At 44.8% G+C, this 14,253-nt stretch overlaps 1 pseudogene across 1 annotated transcript; it reads left to right on the top strand.

The window, feature by feature from the left end:
• Positions 1-1,862: 1,862 nt before the first annotated feature.
• LOC143634035 (xyloglucan endotransglucosylase/hydrolase protein 24-like) lies at positions 1,863-12,708 on the top strand (annotated as a pseudogene). The gene is made up of 4 exons (XR_013153777.1): positions 1,863-2,175; positions 2,929-2,984; positions 11,931-12,067; positions 12,243-12,708. The product of XR_013153777.1 is annotated as a xyloglucan endotransglucosylase/hydrolase protein 24-like (transcript).
• The last annotated feature ends 1,545 nt before the right edge of the window (positions 12,709-14,253 follow it).

The raw sequence follows: 14,253 nt of genomic DNA, 5'->3' as shown, positions 1-14,253 counted from the left end.
TTCGGGAAGATCTTTTGTACTATACCTGCCAAGGTATGGACAAAATAGACAAGATCTGACCAAAGCAGCCCATGAACCAATCACAAGGTGACAGCTCACCGACAATAGTACGAGGAAGAGCACGCTCCAGTACAAAATGTCACTATCAGCCGCTGCCTACCCACCAACTCCCATCGTGGCACGTACATAGCCCGTAGTTGGTGGAAAAGGAATATTATACAGCTGGCCGTACCTGTTTGGAAACCTACCTTCGGCTATAAATACTCCAACACCTTGGAACGGTATTATCATCTTATCTTCTCTCTAGCTATTCCTCTCAATATACACTTATATTCAGAGCAATCTAGTCTGATTCTCACGCCGGAGGGTGGTCACAAGGAGGAACCCCCCCCCCCTTCTCAGTGACGAACTCACGGTGTCTGTTTTGCAGGTCAAAAAGAATAACCATCTTTGCCGGACCTAACCCTCCTGGGAAACATCTACTTAACCCTAAGATTATCCGTAATCTGCCGGGGTCATTTAGTGTTTCTTCAAGTGTCATCTCTCAAAAATGTTAAAAAAATATATTCAGCAACTCCGAATACTGAATAAATACAAATGAATATTACTAATACTCATTTAATGGTAATAATTTATATTGCATTAATAATACGCGTTCATTGTATATACTTTTATCTGCGTTTCAATACAAAATTTTCTTCAAAATGAACATGTGCGTGACAATACAAATTATTAAAGCATAGACGAACAATAAAGCTTTTTAGATTTTTCATTTTACCAATTTTTATTTTTTTTTTTGGATTAAGAAATTATAATTTACTATAAAACGATTACAATAGAGTGGCAGGCAAACGGGCAACAAGCTGCGCTGCAACCCTCTTTTGAATAGCAAAGCTAATCCTGCTAAAAACGAAGTTCTGGGACCTAGAAGCTGAAGAGGTTCCGTGTACGACGCGCTGAACCCTACTAAAAAATTTCACAGCCTCTGGGGCCAGGAAACCAAATGTATTAAAGGCAAATGGTAGAAAGACATGTTGATTATCTAAACAAGCTTTCTCGTGTTTAACAACTTTGCCTGATTCAGCCTTCAACGCAGCCTGACCCACAACAAACCCACGGTCCCTGAGCCCAACAAGAGGAGACACTCCTGTAAGATCCACACAGGCGTGTTTCCCCCATGTCCACCCGAACACAAGAATATCAGCTGGTCGTAAAGTGGACCTCCCTTCAAGAGGATCCGTGAGAAAGTTAACAGGGGCCTCCTTTTTAGCAGAAATCCCTGCCCGTTTAAGAACATCACACAGAACATCCCTAACCAAATCATGTCTGTATTTAAAGCCAGGCAATTATTTGCAATGCACCGCATGGTCACCAAAAGAATCCAAACAGACCTTGCGACAAATTGGGCAAGGTTCATCAGTCAGGAACATAGGGATCATTAACCGGTACTTAAGGATAGCCCGATACTCCAAACCCGACATACGTTGGCCTAATCCTTCAATGGGGATGGCCGTTAGAAAATCCTGAGCCCGAGGAGCTCGATGGCATTCAAACACCGCCTTTTTTATTGTGAGTTTTTACTTTTTCAACGTTGTCATTATTTTTATGTTATTTTTAATGTTTTGGTCTAAATTTTGTTATTTCATGTTTTAACATGCCGCAAGACACAACTTAGCATGACACGTTAAAGTGCACATTCGCTATAACATGCAGGTAATAGGTAATAATACCTAGTTTAAAACACAAAGATAAACCAGTAATTTTAGAATAATCAAAATATTTTAATGATAAGCTTCAACATGATCTAGTCCTCAAACGGTGTATATAATAACTATATATATACAAACTAACACACCACACATATGAAGCCAACAATCAAGTTACAAGATGTCGTCTTCTTTGTACACACAATCCACAAGTTCTCTTATTATATTCTCTATTTACTTGTTGCTGGTTGCTTACACAACCGGTGCTACAAACTTTTACAATGACTTTGACATAACTTGGGGTGGTGGCCGTGGTAAGATCGCGGGCACTGGAGACATGCTTACGCTCTCTCTGGACCGAGTTTCCGGCTCGGGTTTTAAGTCGAAGAAGGAATATTTGTTTGGGAGAATTGACATGGAACTTAAGCTCGTGCCAGGAAACTCGGCTGGAACTGTGACAGCTTATTATGTATGTTTAACTTTGATGTTTGAAGTTACGTTTTTGTTATTTCATGAAGTAGTTTAGAAGTAGAAGTACGAAGAGTGTCTATAGTTTTTATATAAAAGGTAAAAAAAAGTTAGTACTTTTTAATTGCATAATATGCCAGAGTTCAATTCAAGTCTATAATTTTCGTAAATGGCAGGCTATTTTTATATATAGCTTATAAAAATGTTATTCTTGGTATGGGTAGAAAAACTTAAAAATACACGAGGCTTGTTAATATGGGCAACTTATTAATGGCCCAAGAGGTCCTCTCACTCAGTAAGTGAAGCTCGGGGCTTGGGCTCGTTTATTGTATGAGCTTACTTTTAGGCTCGGGCTCGAGCTTGATTAAACTCGGATCGATCGAACTTTTTAATGAGCCGCTCTCTAGTAACTTGCGAGCCGCTAGCTCGTTTGCACCCGTCAACACAGCTCAGCTGAATTTTTTATTTTTTTATTTTTTCATTTTTTTTTATTGACAAGTAGAACAATTAATCAGTATAATATTTAATAGCAACTTTAGTTGAAACTTGGATTTACCTCTCTTTTCACCAATCGGATTATAACACCAACATTAAATTTACTTTTGTGTAATTTAAATTTGGATGTTTATTAAATTTTCAATTAGAGTTGGTTTTATATGTGTTTTCCGTTTTTCTTTTTGTAGATAAATTGTTGGTTTAGATAATATGTGTATGAAGTTATATTAACTAATTTGGTGTTTAATGTGAAAAACAGTTGTCATCACAAGGTACAAACCATGATGAAATAGATTTGAGTTCTTGGGCAATTTGACTGGCTGAAGAGGTAGGTCCCAGCAGAGCCCAGTTGGACCCGCAAGACTCACCCTAAACAGGGACGTCTGCGCAGAGACCAACTGGATCCGCAGGACCAACCATGCTCAGAGACGTAACGTCCTTACGCGCAGTACGCAAGCTGGTCCCGCAGGAAATGCCTCCCAATGGTGAAGGACTCCACCTGTCCCCGCAGCCTCGGATACAAGCCGTTAGGGAAGGCCACCCGCGCAGCATGGCTACACGCACAAGGCACTTAACTCTCCCCAGTGTCACCTGAAGGAATGAGCAAAGGCGGGAGGGGGAAAACTCCCGCCTAAATGAGCCAGTCCGTATGATGGAGGATCTTTTGTGTGATACCTGACGAGGTACAGACAAAAGATCTGACCAAGAATGCGACAGCTCACTGACAGCAGCATGGCAGACAGCACGCCACAGCACTGTGACCAATAGCCGCCGCCTACCCACCAACTCCTGCCATACCACGTGCCTAGCCTGTAGTTGGCAGAAGAGGAAGAGTGCACGACACGCCTGCTCTGTGTCAGCCGCTACCTATCCACCACTCACAGGCAGGGCACGTGCATAGGTTACAGTTGGTAGCGTGTTGGGCCGGCTAAACCCCTTGGAAACCTACCTTCGGCTATAAATACCCCAATGGTATGAACATCTTATCTTATCATATATACCTGATATCTGCTCTAGCAATCTCTTAATATACTTTTATATTTAAAGAGCAATCTAGTCTGATTCTCACGCCGGAGGGTGGTCACAAGGAGGAACCCCCCCTTATCAGTGACGAGCTCACGGTGTCTGTTTTGCAGGTTATCAGAAGAACCATCTTCCAAGGGTCTAACCCCTCGTGGGAAACATCTATCTAACCCCCAGGTTACCAGTAATCTGCCCGGGGTTCGACTGGTGTTTCTTCATTGGCGCCATCCGTGCATAAAGCTAGAACTTCATTTTTCTCCAGTTTTTTCAAACTTCTAGAAAGATGGTTAAAGAAACTCCGGTAACCACAACCCCAGCTACTGGAGGGAATACCGGCAACACAGTTTTTACAAACACTACCCCGGTTACCCAAGCCGGGGCAAGTGAAGTAAATTTTACGAACACTACCCCAGTTACCCAAGCTGGGGCAAGTGCAGTAAATAATCGCCCACTGGGATTCACCGATACCCAGTTTAAAAAACGAACAAGACTCCCCCGCCAAACTCTCGATGAAGTTAAGGCATGGGCGGAGGCACGACAAAAGGAATTCCAAGCTGAGTTGGACGAACGCTTGCGTTCCGTCCAACAGGCCGACGAATTCGAAGAATACTTGGACAATGACTCGGAGGAATCCGACTCCGACACGAACCCTCGCCATAAGGCAAAAGGGAAGCGTAAGGAAATGGAATCCCAACCGAAAAGGCATTTTGGACAAGCCTTCAAACCAAAAAGCACAGGTGGAAGTTCACGAGACTTCTCCAAAACGTACAGACCGAACGTTGCAAATGCGGGAACGTCCAAATTTGCAAGGGACATTGCGGAAGCAATTGCCCCAAAAAGTGCCAAACAAATGCCCAACATAGGCACTTATGATGGTATGTCCGACCCAGACGACCATTTGAACAGGTTCATAGCAGGAGCAACCGTCAGCAACTGGACGGAACCCACGTGGTGTTACATGTTTCAAATGACGCTGGTGGGGGCTGCTAGGGTTTGGTTTGATCGTTTACCGGTTAACCACATTTACGACTGGGCAGACTTCCAGCAGAAGTTTAGCCAACACTTCAGCCAGCAGCGAAAGTATACCGAGGAGCAATGGACAATCCTCAAATGTATACGGGAAGAAGATGAATCTCTGCCAAACTTCATCACTCGCTTCAACTCAAAGAAGTTAAGTTTGGGCAATATCAGCGAGGATCTTGTTCGCGCAGCCTTCATCCAGGGCGCGCAGGACCCAGAGCTAATCCGCACCCTAACGGGTAAAGATGGAATGCCATCCACATGGGATGGCATCATGACAGCAGCTAAACGCTATGCGGAAACGGAAAAGCAACTGGGTAGAGACCTTCCGCAGAGCACAAACCTTTACACCCAGAGGACGAGAGAGGACAACGTCCTCACCGCCCGATTGAACAAAAAACGGAAGCAAGGCATTTGGCAGTCAAGGGTAAACTTTAACACCTCATCCGGCATACAGCACCGATTGGGTGAAAGGGATAATGTAAAGCTGCACCGGAACTCCAGATGGACGCCACTTACCAAAAGCGTCACTGACATATTTGCTACTGAAGAGCTCCCATGGCCAAAGCCTCCAGTAATCCGACATCGTCACGATGCTGATCGGAGCAAGTACTGTGACTATCACAGAACAAAAGGCCACAACACTGAAGAATGCATAGACGTAAAAGACATGGTCGAAACATTCGTCAGAGATGGGACGCTCGCACACCTCGTGGCGAAATAAAAGCTAAGCAGGCAGGCAGGTGCGTGTGGAACCATGGCTGGGGTAAACATGAATAAAAAATCAGCTTCAATATGGAGACTACATGCTGCGTAAAGAACGAGATCCCGAAACAGGTGCGTGTCGGCTCGATGGCACTCCTGTCCCAACATGGAAGGGAGTTCAATTACACAGTTTGCATGTAATCAATTCCAATTTGTACAGAAAAGGCCAAGAGCCACTTCTAATGGAAATGATTCTCTTTCAAACGTCGAAGCTGATGATTTACATTTATACTTTTGTACACACTAATATGCCGGTTTTCACCGCATAATTACAAAAAACGTCATTGCATGGGAAGGCGGTCCTACCCGCACGAACCCAAAAAGCATGATAAACCTTCACGCAGGTCAGTTGAAGGAGTTCAATTATTCCATTAAATGAAAGTGCCGGTCTATCCGCATGAATCATTCAAGGGAACTGCACCAACCTATCAACAACCGTGCGTGGGACAGTTCAAAATTCTTAAGAGGAAAAGGTAAACCTATACGCAGGTCAGATATGGGTAAAGTTATGCCATCCTACTAAGTGCAAGTGACGGGTCTACCCGCACAATCACGAAAGAGGAAGCAAAACTTCACACCTATTATCAGCCACGTTCAAAGGTTAACTTATCCTCAGCAGGCAAACCTTCACGCAGGTCAGTTGAAGGAGTTCAATTATTCCATTAAATGAAAGTGCCGGTCTATCCGCACGAATCATGAAAGGAATATGAACACTAACCTATCAACAACCGCGCATCGAACGGTTAAACCAATCCAACACTGGTGACGGCATTCACATTACGTGAAGTCGTTGCGTGGGAAGGCGGTCTTACCCGCACGAACCCAATAACGTGGCAAACCTTCACGCAGGTCAGTTGAAGGAGAAGAGTTCAATTATTCCATTAAATGAAAGTGCCGGTCTATCCGCACGAATCATGAAAGGAAGAACACTAACCTATCGACAACCGCGCGTCGAACGGTTCAAAACAAAATTCTTAAAAAAGTAAGAAAAACCTACACGCAGGTTAGATAAAAGTTAAAGTTTAGCCATCCTACCAAGTGCAAGTGACGGTTCTACCCGCACAATCACGAAGGAGGAAGCGAAACTTTAACCCACTATCAACCACGTTCGAAGGTTCTTATTCTAAACACTTGGAAAATTGCTATTTTAAACTAAGTATGCAAGTCATAAGTTTATAAAGCAAAGAATCCAATGAAAGGAATAACAATCGTATATTTCAATGATATATTGCAACAGTGGCCGGGTAACTACCCGCCTAAAAGAAATCTATACAAAGCTAAGTCTATCCTAGCAGTGGGAAGGGATCTTCAGGATCAGGCTTCAGGGCCACCTCCGCTTGGACCAGCACCGTCAGAGAGCGGCTGCCCAAGGAAAGCCTTAAGGATGTTTAGCCCATCATCAGCAGCAGCAGCTTCATTCACCTTCTCCACCACTGGATGCGGGAAGGCAGCGTACTGGTTCACAGCTTGGTCATAAGCAGCTTCAGTATTAACATTGAATAAAGGGAAGTTGGAGGGCGGAAAGCCTCTCTCAGCAAACCCAAGACCAAGCAGGAAGCCAGTCTTCTCCCCATCCTCATGAGAAGCGTTGAGGGCTGCGCTCATCGCATCGTCATAAGAGGTCTCTGAAAGGACCCGACGCACAACCTACAAAAGAATACAAGTTAGAACATTTTCTAATTACGAGCGGAAAGCGTAAAGAAAAAGATAAAGATACCTGAGGCAACGCTTCTCGAAGCAGCCATTGGAGGGTAGCTTGACTTTCTTTGTAAGCACGTTCGGCTCCGCTTTTATCAAGGTTGGCAAGTTGAACTTCCTTGGCGGCAGCCTCTTCGACGCTTTTGAGTTTCCTTTCAGTGCGGTCAAGCACCCCCCTCTGGTCAAGGATCTCCTGCAGCTTCTTGGCATCTTCCATTGCCAAGGCGTCATGAGCATGCTGAAGAGCCTTTAATTTGCATTTAAGCTGCTCATTCTCTTCGCGAAGCGGCTCAGCAACAGCTTCAGCCTTGGCAGCCCTCTCAGTTGAGTTTCGCGCAGTCTCCTTAGCCAGCCGAAGCTGTTCATTCACAGCTTGGGCAGCCTTGGAGCGGGCCTCGAGTCGCGCCTGGACTTCAACCTCGAGGGCCTTGAATGCTCTCTCCTTCTCGGCGGCGGCAGCGGCCAACTGCCGGTTCTCCTCCCGCAGAGCCCGCGTCTCAGATATTTCTTTGGCGCGAGCTGCTTTTAACTTGTCGTTTTCACGACAAAGCAGCTCGACGCGGGGCTGCATCCGGGCTTGGAGAACCCGAAGCTCATTGGTTAGCCTACCCTCCTGGTAGCTAGCCATGGCTTCCCCCAACGCACCATGAGGAGCAGCGTGGCGAGCCCAATCCACGCACTCCACAGGGGTGCGAAGGGTTGTTCCTCGGCGTATGTTCCATCTTGGAACATACACTTCATTGGAATCCGACACTGCAAAAGAAACAAAGGCAGTTAGGAAAAGATGACAAAAATATACAAAGGAAAAAGAACCCTACGTACCTGTAGGGTCAATAACAGGCCGATAGCCGCCAAACCCATCACCTGAACCTAAAGGAAATCCATCCAACAGGTCAGGCAGATGGGAAGGTGGCATAGATCGGCGGGAAGCCCGGCGCGTACCTGATGGTCCGGCCGTCGGTGCCGGTGGCGCAGGTATAGTGGCAGCCGCTGTGGTAGCCATTGTTGGCGTCGCCTCCTCAGCAACAGTAACCGCCGGCTCCGTGAAAGATGCTGTAAAAATTGCACTCACGGCCGGCGGAGACACCTTCTCAGCTGGAACAGCCTCAGGAAGGCTGGAACCAACGGAAGCAGGCGCAGACGCCTGGGTCGACGCCTCGGGAAGGCTGACCGAGCCTTCCCTCATTGGCGGGGGAATACTTGCTCCAACTACACCCGGGAATGCGTCAACATCCACACCTGCACAAGCAAAAGTGTTAGAAAAATTTATTTGAAACAACAAATCTAGACAAGAATTATGGGGGTACTTACGGGGTTTCTTGAGCTTGAACATACGGACGAGCGGGGGCGAACCCGATGGAGCCGGCCTCTTGACACCGGTAACCGTCGTCGTCGCTGCCTCCCCGGAGGTAACAGCTACAGCCTCCGGAGCGGTGGTCTCCTCACCACCAGGCTTCCCCGCCACCTCTGCACTATCTGACTCCGAGTCAGATAGGACTACCGGGTTGGCCGTAGAGGCCACCTTCTCCTTGCCTTTCCCGACGGCAGCCTTTTTCTTCCGCACCAGTGGAGGACCTTCTGCGGGTTCCTCAGAAGAAGAAATGTCAACTCCAGCAGCAGGCACAGCATTGAGAGGTTCAGGGTAGAAGATAGGCTTACCTGGCCGTCGGTGGCTCAGGATCTCTTGGCCTGGCGGGTAAACCTCCACGAACCGACCCGCGGTCTGCTCTAAGATGGGCAACTCGTTCTCGTCCAGAGCACGAGTACCCATCCGCGCGGGACCATCTTCCTCCCGCGGGTTCAGGAGCGACTGAAGATCGTTCCCCTCTGAAATCAACAAGAAAGTTAGAAAAAATCGAAGTCAGCAAAATGAAACAAGACGTACCATAAGGGACAGAGTTTGAACCATATTCAAGGACGATCGGAACCTTATCCGCATTCGCCGCCTTCCACACCCGGCTCATCCCCAGCATCACCATCGCCGACTCCGGAAAACGGAAAACCGGGGACCGGACCCGGGATATCTTCGAGAACCATTCCGCCTCCTCGTAGTTGAGGGCGGGAAGGTTCGGAAGCGCCTGGCCATTCTTGAACTTCATGGCGATGGGGATGGCGCGAGCGGATATGAAGAAGAACTCTCTTCTCCATGAGCGAAGACTCCGCTCGGTGGTACAAATCTTTAAACCCTTGATCCGGGTTGTAAGAGTGTACCACCCCTGGATGCACCTCCAAGTGTAGAAGGTCATCAGACGGTCAACGAGGGGCTCAAGGCCCAGTATCCGGCACACCCACTCAAAGTGCCGGACCTTGGCAATGGCCATGGGGTGCACCTCTGTCAGGTGCACACCGTGCCTCTCCAGGACACGGTACACAAACTTTGTCAACGGAAACCTAAGGTTTCCGTAGACAAAGAATGCAGCATAAACCCCGATCTTGCCACTAGGGGCATCGTACACAGTATGGTGGGGTTCAGGAAACTCAGGCTCGAGAGACTCGAGCATGAACTTCCTGACGATATACTGGTACAGATCGACAGGAAGAGAGCACTGGCATTCGCCAGCAGTCTTCTGGTCATCAGCAACATGAGAAGACATGGTGGAAGAAAGATGAAAAGAGATTTCAGGGTAATGCTTTACTGAACAGAAAAATTCGCCGGAAATTACTTGAGAAGAAGAGATGAAAGTGAAAAGTGTGAATTGCAAATAACCCTCTCCCCCTTTATATAGTAATCGCAATTAATGCGATGAATTTAATACGGAAGAGAGAGAAATCAGAGGTGCAATGAAACTATGACGCGTGGCAAAAGCAAGCTGGCAACATCTGTCACAAGGACGTATGCCAGAGATTTCGCGGCTACGCGCCCGAAATCCCGTGCCCACGCGCCTGAAAAAGCAACTGGAATGACCATGTTCTGTCACGTCACCATAACTCCCTGCACGTCCTGACACAGTCAGAAGAAACCGTCGCACGACGTTTCAGAGGTTCGGACTTATCTTTTCACCAACTCTTCGAATTTCAAAATTCAAAATTCGAAAATATTAAAAAGTAAGCGGGAAAATACCCCTTACTCCTTGGCAAGCAAGTAACCGTAAGACGGATGCGGGTACAGTGTAAAGGCAAAACCCTTCACATACCTAACACCCGCAGGGAATTGAAGCCAAGAAAACCTTGGTGAACAAGTAACCGTAAGACGGATGCGGGTACAGTGTTAAGGCAAAACCCTTCACATACCTAGCACCCGCAGGGAATTGAAGCCAAGTACCTCGGCAACCAAGTAACTATAAGACGGGTGCGGGTACAGTGTAAAGGCAAAACCCTTCACATACCTAACACCCGCAGGGAATTGACGCCAGGAATACCTTGGAAGTAAAGTAACCGTAAGACGAGCACAGGTACAGTGTTAAGGCAAAACCCTTCACATACCTAGCGCTCCGCTGGGAATTGAAACCAAGAAGGATCTTCTGGGCAATGCTTGCGGAAACGGAAATAACATCCCCACATAGCGGGAACGTCGAGAACTACGTTGTTTGAAGCTCCAAGATGGAATTGGTGGTCTTAACATAATTGATCACTATGTTCAAAACTACCAAAACCTCATGGAAAATACATACAACTGGGACTCAATGCTCCTGACTTGCGAGGAGGTTACAGACCTACCCGCATCATACCCAAAGACCAAGCAGGAAACTCGGGCATTTCTGCAAGTGACAAGGACTTCCGCGGAAAGAATCCCCATGGAAAACCTTACAAAACCCTTTTCAAAACCCTTTGCTCAAGTCCAAAAGTTCACCTCATTTTATTAAACACTCATGAGAAGAACATTGGACTGGGGGACTTGAAGAGGTAGGTCCCAGCAGAGCCCAGTTGGACCCGCAAGACTCACCCTAAACAGGGACGTCTGCGCAGAGACCAACTGGATCCGCAGGACCAACCATGCTCAGAGACGTAACGTCCTTACGCGCAGTACGCAAGCTGGTCCCGCAGGAAATGCCTCCCAATGGTGAAGGACTCCGCCTGTCCCCGCAGCCTCGGATACAAGCCGTTAGGGAAGGCCACCCGCGCAGCATGGCTACACGCACAAGGCACTTAACTCTCCCCAGTGTCACCTGAAGGAATGAGCAAAGGCGGGAGGGGGAAAACTCCCGCCTAAATGAGCCAGTCCGTATGATGGAGGATCTTTTGTGTGATACCTGACGAGGTACAGACAAAAGATCTGACCAAGAATGCGACAGCTCACTGACAGCAGCATGGCAGACAGCACGCCACAGCACTGTGACCAATAGCCGCCGCCTACCCACCAACTCCTGCCATACCACGTGCCTAGCCTGTAGTTGGCAGAAGAGGAAGAGTGCACGACACGCCTGCTCTGTGTCAGCCGCTACCTATCCACCACTCACAGGCAGGGCACGTGCATAGGTTACAGTTGGTAGCGTGTTGGGCCGGCTAAACCCCTTGGAAACCTACATTCGGCTATAAATACCCCAATGGTATGAACATCTTATCTTATCATATATACCTGATATCTGCTCTAGCAATCTCTTAATATACTTTTATATTTAAAGAGCAATCTAGTCTGATTCTCACGCCGGAGGGTGGTCACAAGGAGGAACCCCCCCTTATCAGTGACGAGCTCACGGTGTCTGTTTTGCAGGTTATCAGAAGAACCATCTTCCAAGGGTCTAACCCCTCGTGGGAAACATCTATCTAACCCCCAGGTTACCAGTAATCTGCCCGGGGTTCGACTGGTGTTTCTTCACTGGCGAACCATACACGCTTCACACCAATGTTTACACCCAAGGCAAAGGTGAAAGAGAGCAACAATTTCGAATGTGGTTCGACCCTACTTCAAGTTTCCACACTTACTCCATCCATTGGACTCCCCGAACAATAGTGTAAGCGCATTCAAATTTTGAACTCGCTTTTTTTTCTCTCTCTTATCTAGATATATAGCGTTAATTAAGTTGTTAGTGTCTGTGGTTTTCTAAAAAGTAACAGTTTCACTTTTGATAAACTTGGATTAGTGGCTTTTGTTACCTCTTCTAATTTCCTTACATTATTTTTCACTAGTTTTCTTGTAGACGATACACCAATAAGAGAATTTAAAAACCGAGAAGCAATTGGTTTTCCTTTTCTGAAAAACCAACCGATGAGGCTGTATTCAAGCTTGTGGAGTGCAGACGAGTGGGCAACGAGAGGCGGGCTCGTCAAGACCTACTGGACCCATGCCCCTTTCATGGCTTCGTACCGCAACTTTAAAGTTAAACCTAGTGTCATATCACACTTGAATATGACTCGTAAGGAAAAAATAAGATGGGTTCAGAAGAACCATATGATCTACAACTATTGCACCAATAATAAGAGATTCCCACGAGGGTTTCCTGCCGAATGCACTGTTGTGGTTCGCAACTAGTTTAGTACTAGCTTGTTGTACATGTACATATATAAATACCCTTATATATGCTATTAAATATTGTGTTATGTAAATTGTACGAATAAATGGTGTGTAATTATATGGTCATTGCCTAGTTGTATAATATTGGCGTAAATTAATAATATTTTATTAACTCAAATCTGTAACTCGATGATTATTGATTAATTGGAAATCGTTTACAATTTTTGTAAAAAATCTTGAATACCAATTTTTACCATTATTGTTTCTTGAACACCAATGTAGGCCTCTTACTTTTGGTCACGAGCCAAAACAATCAAACCGAAAATTAGTATGGTGCATTCAAACTTTCATGTGTAAGGTTGACTTTCAAAAGTCAGATAGTGTCAAACTGTCAAATGTATATCCATGTACACACAATCTTGTATACACTTAAAATCAACATGTAATCTTAACATTTTGAAAATGCCATAACTGCCCATGACAGTAAACTTGTGTAAAAGTCAAAGCTGACATCTTTTATTCAAAAACTGGATTCATAAACAGTAAATATACATAAATCCGTTATATGGAAATTTTATCTGGTTAATTAGGAGGTTTATGACTTATGATAATCAAGAAAGCTGAAGAACATTAGGAGGTTTATGATAATCAAGAAAGCTCAAGAACCCTTCATACTGAAACAACAAAACCATATTACTCATATTAGTATAGTTTAATCGAGTTCATATGATTAAACTGCAACATGTTGTGGTCATTTCCTACAACCCAAAAAGTCATAGTTCAATAGTTCATCTCAACACCAAACTCGAATCTTTTTACTCACTACATAGGAAATAATATTATATTTTTCATCATGTAGTTGAAAAAATGTAATACATTCATTGCCTGAAAAATGACTATAATTAATCAATTATACAATTCTAGTCAATTTTCAACACCACAGATCATTGTCATATCACAATGCATCTGTAATGTAATGTAGTAAAAAGGTTTTTTTTTCACTTATTTAGAAGATTTCAAAACATAATGTATATAGTACAAAAAGATATTTATATGGGTTTGAACTAATCATCATACATAGGCCGTCATAGACATCATCATGGCTTGTTATGGAATAATGTAACTTTGTGTAACCTTAAACAACGTACACAAAAAAAAACCCATTTGCATACTTATCATGCATATCACACATGTCATCAACACAACAATGATTTGCTATTACCTAATATGATTTTGTGAAAATGATTTGCTATTACAAATATGATTTTGTGTAACCTTGTATAACAATCCAACACATAACAAGGGCCATAAATTATAATTGACCCATTAGTACGTCTGTCATCATGACACACCATTATTAACGTCAAAATGACTTCTTATGACCTAATATAGAATGCCCCTGTTCTTCACAGACAGTTACCATTTTCATTGAGGGGCCATCGAAAGCTCTAAACATATGCATTAATGTGGTATATAAATATGTAAGAATTACTTAATTATATGATTTTAGGTACAGAAAATCAAGGTTTCCTTAGTGCATGACCTATGACTATACTAGAAGCAAGAAGACTTGAAGTTCATGGAACAAACAATTACAATTTCTAATATCTTTTGAAACATTCATTTCTAGTATAAGATTATAACATCTCTTCATTTAAGCTGTTTTCATATTTTATTTTTCACGGC

The sequence above is a fragment of the Bidens hawaiensis genome, unplaced genomic scaffold, assembly GCF_021521415.1.
Source record: "Bidens hawaiensis isolate Kalapana, Puna unplaced genomic scaffold, B.hawaiensis_p1.1 tig00006968_1, whole genome shotgun sequence".
Lineage (NCBI taxonomy): Eukaryota > Viridiplantae > Streptophyta > Magnoliopsida > Asterales > Asteraceae > Bidens > Bidens hawaiensis.
The sequence above is the reverse complement of the archived record's forward strand: the minus strand, read 5'-3'. Positions and strand labels throughout refer to the sequence as shown.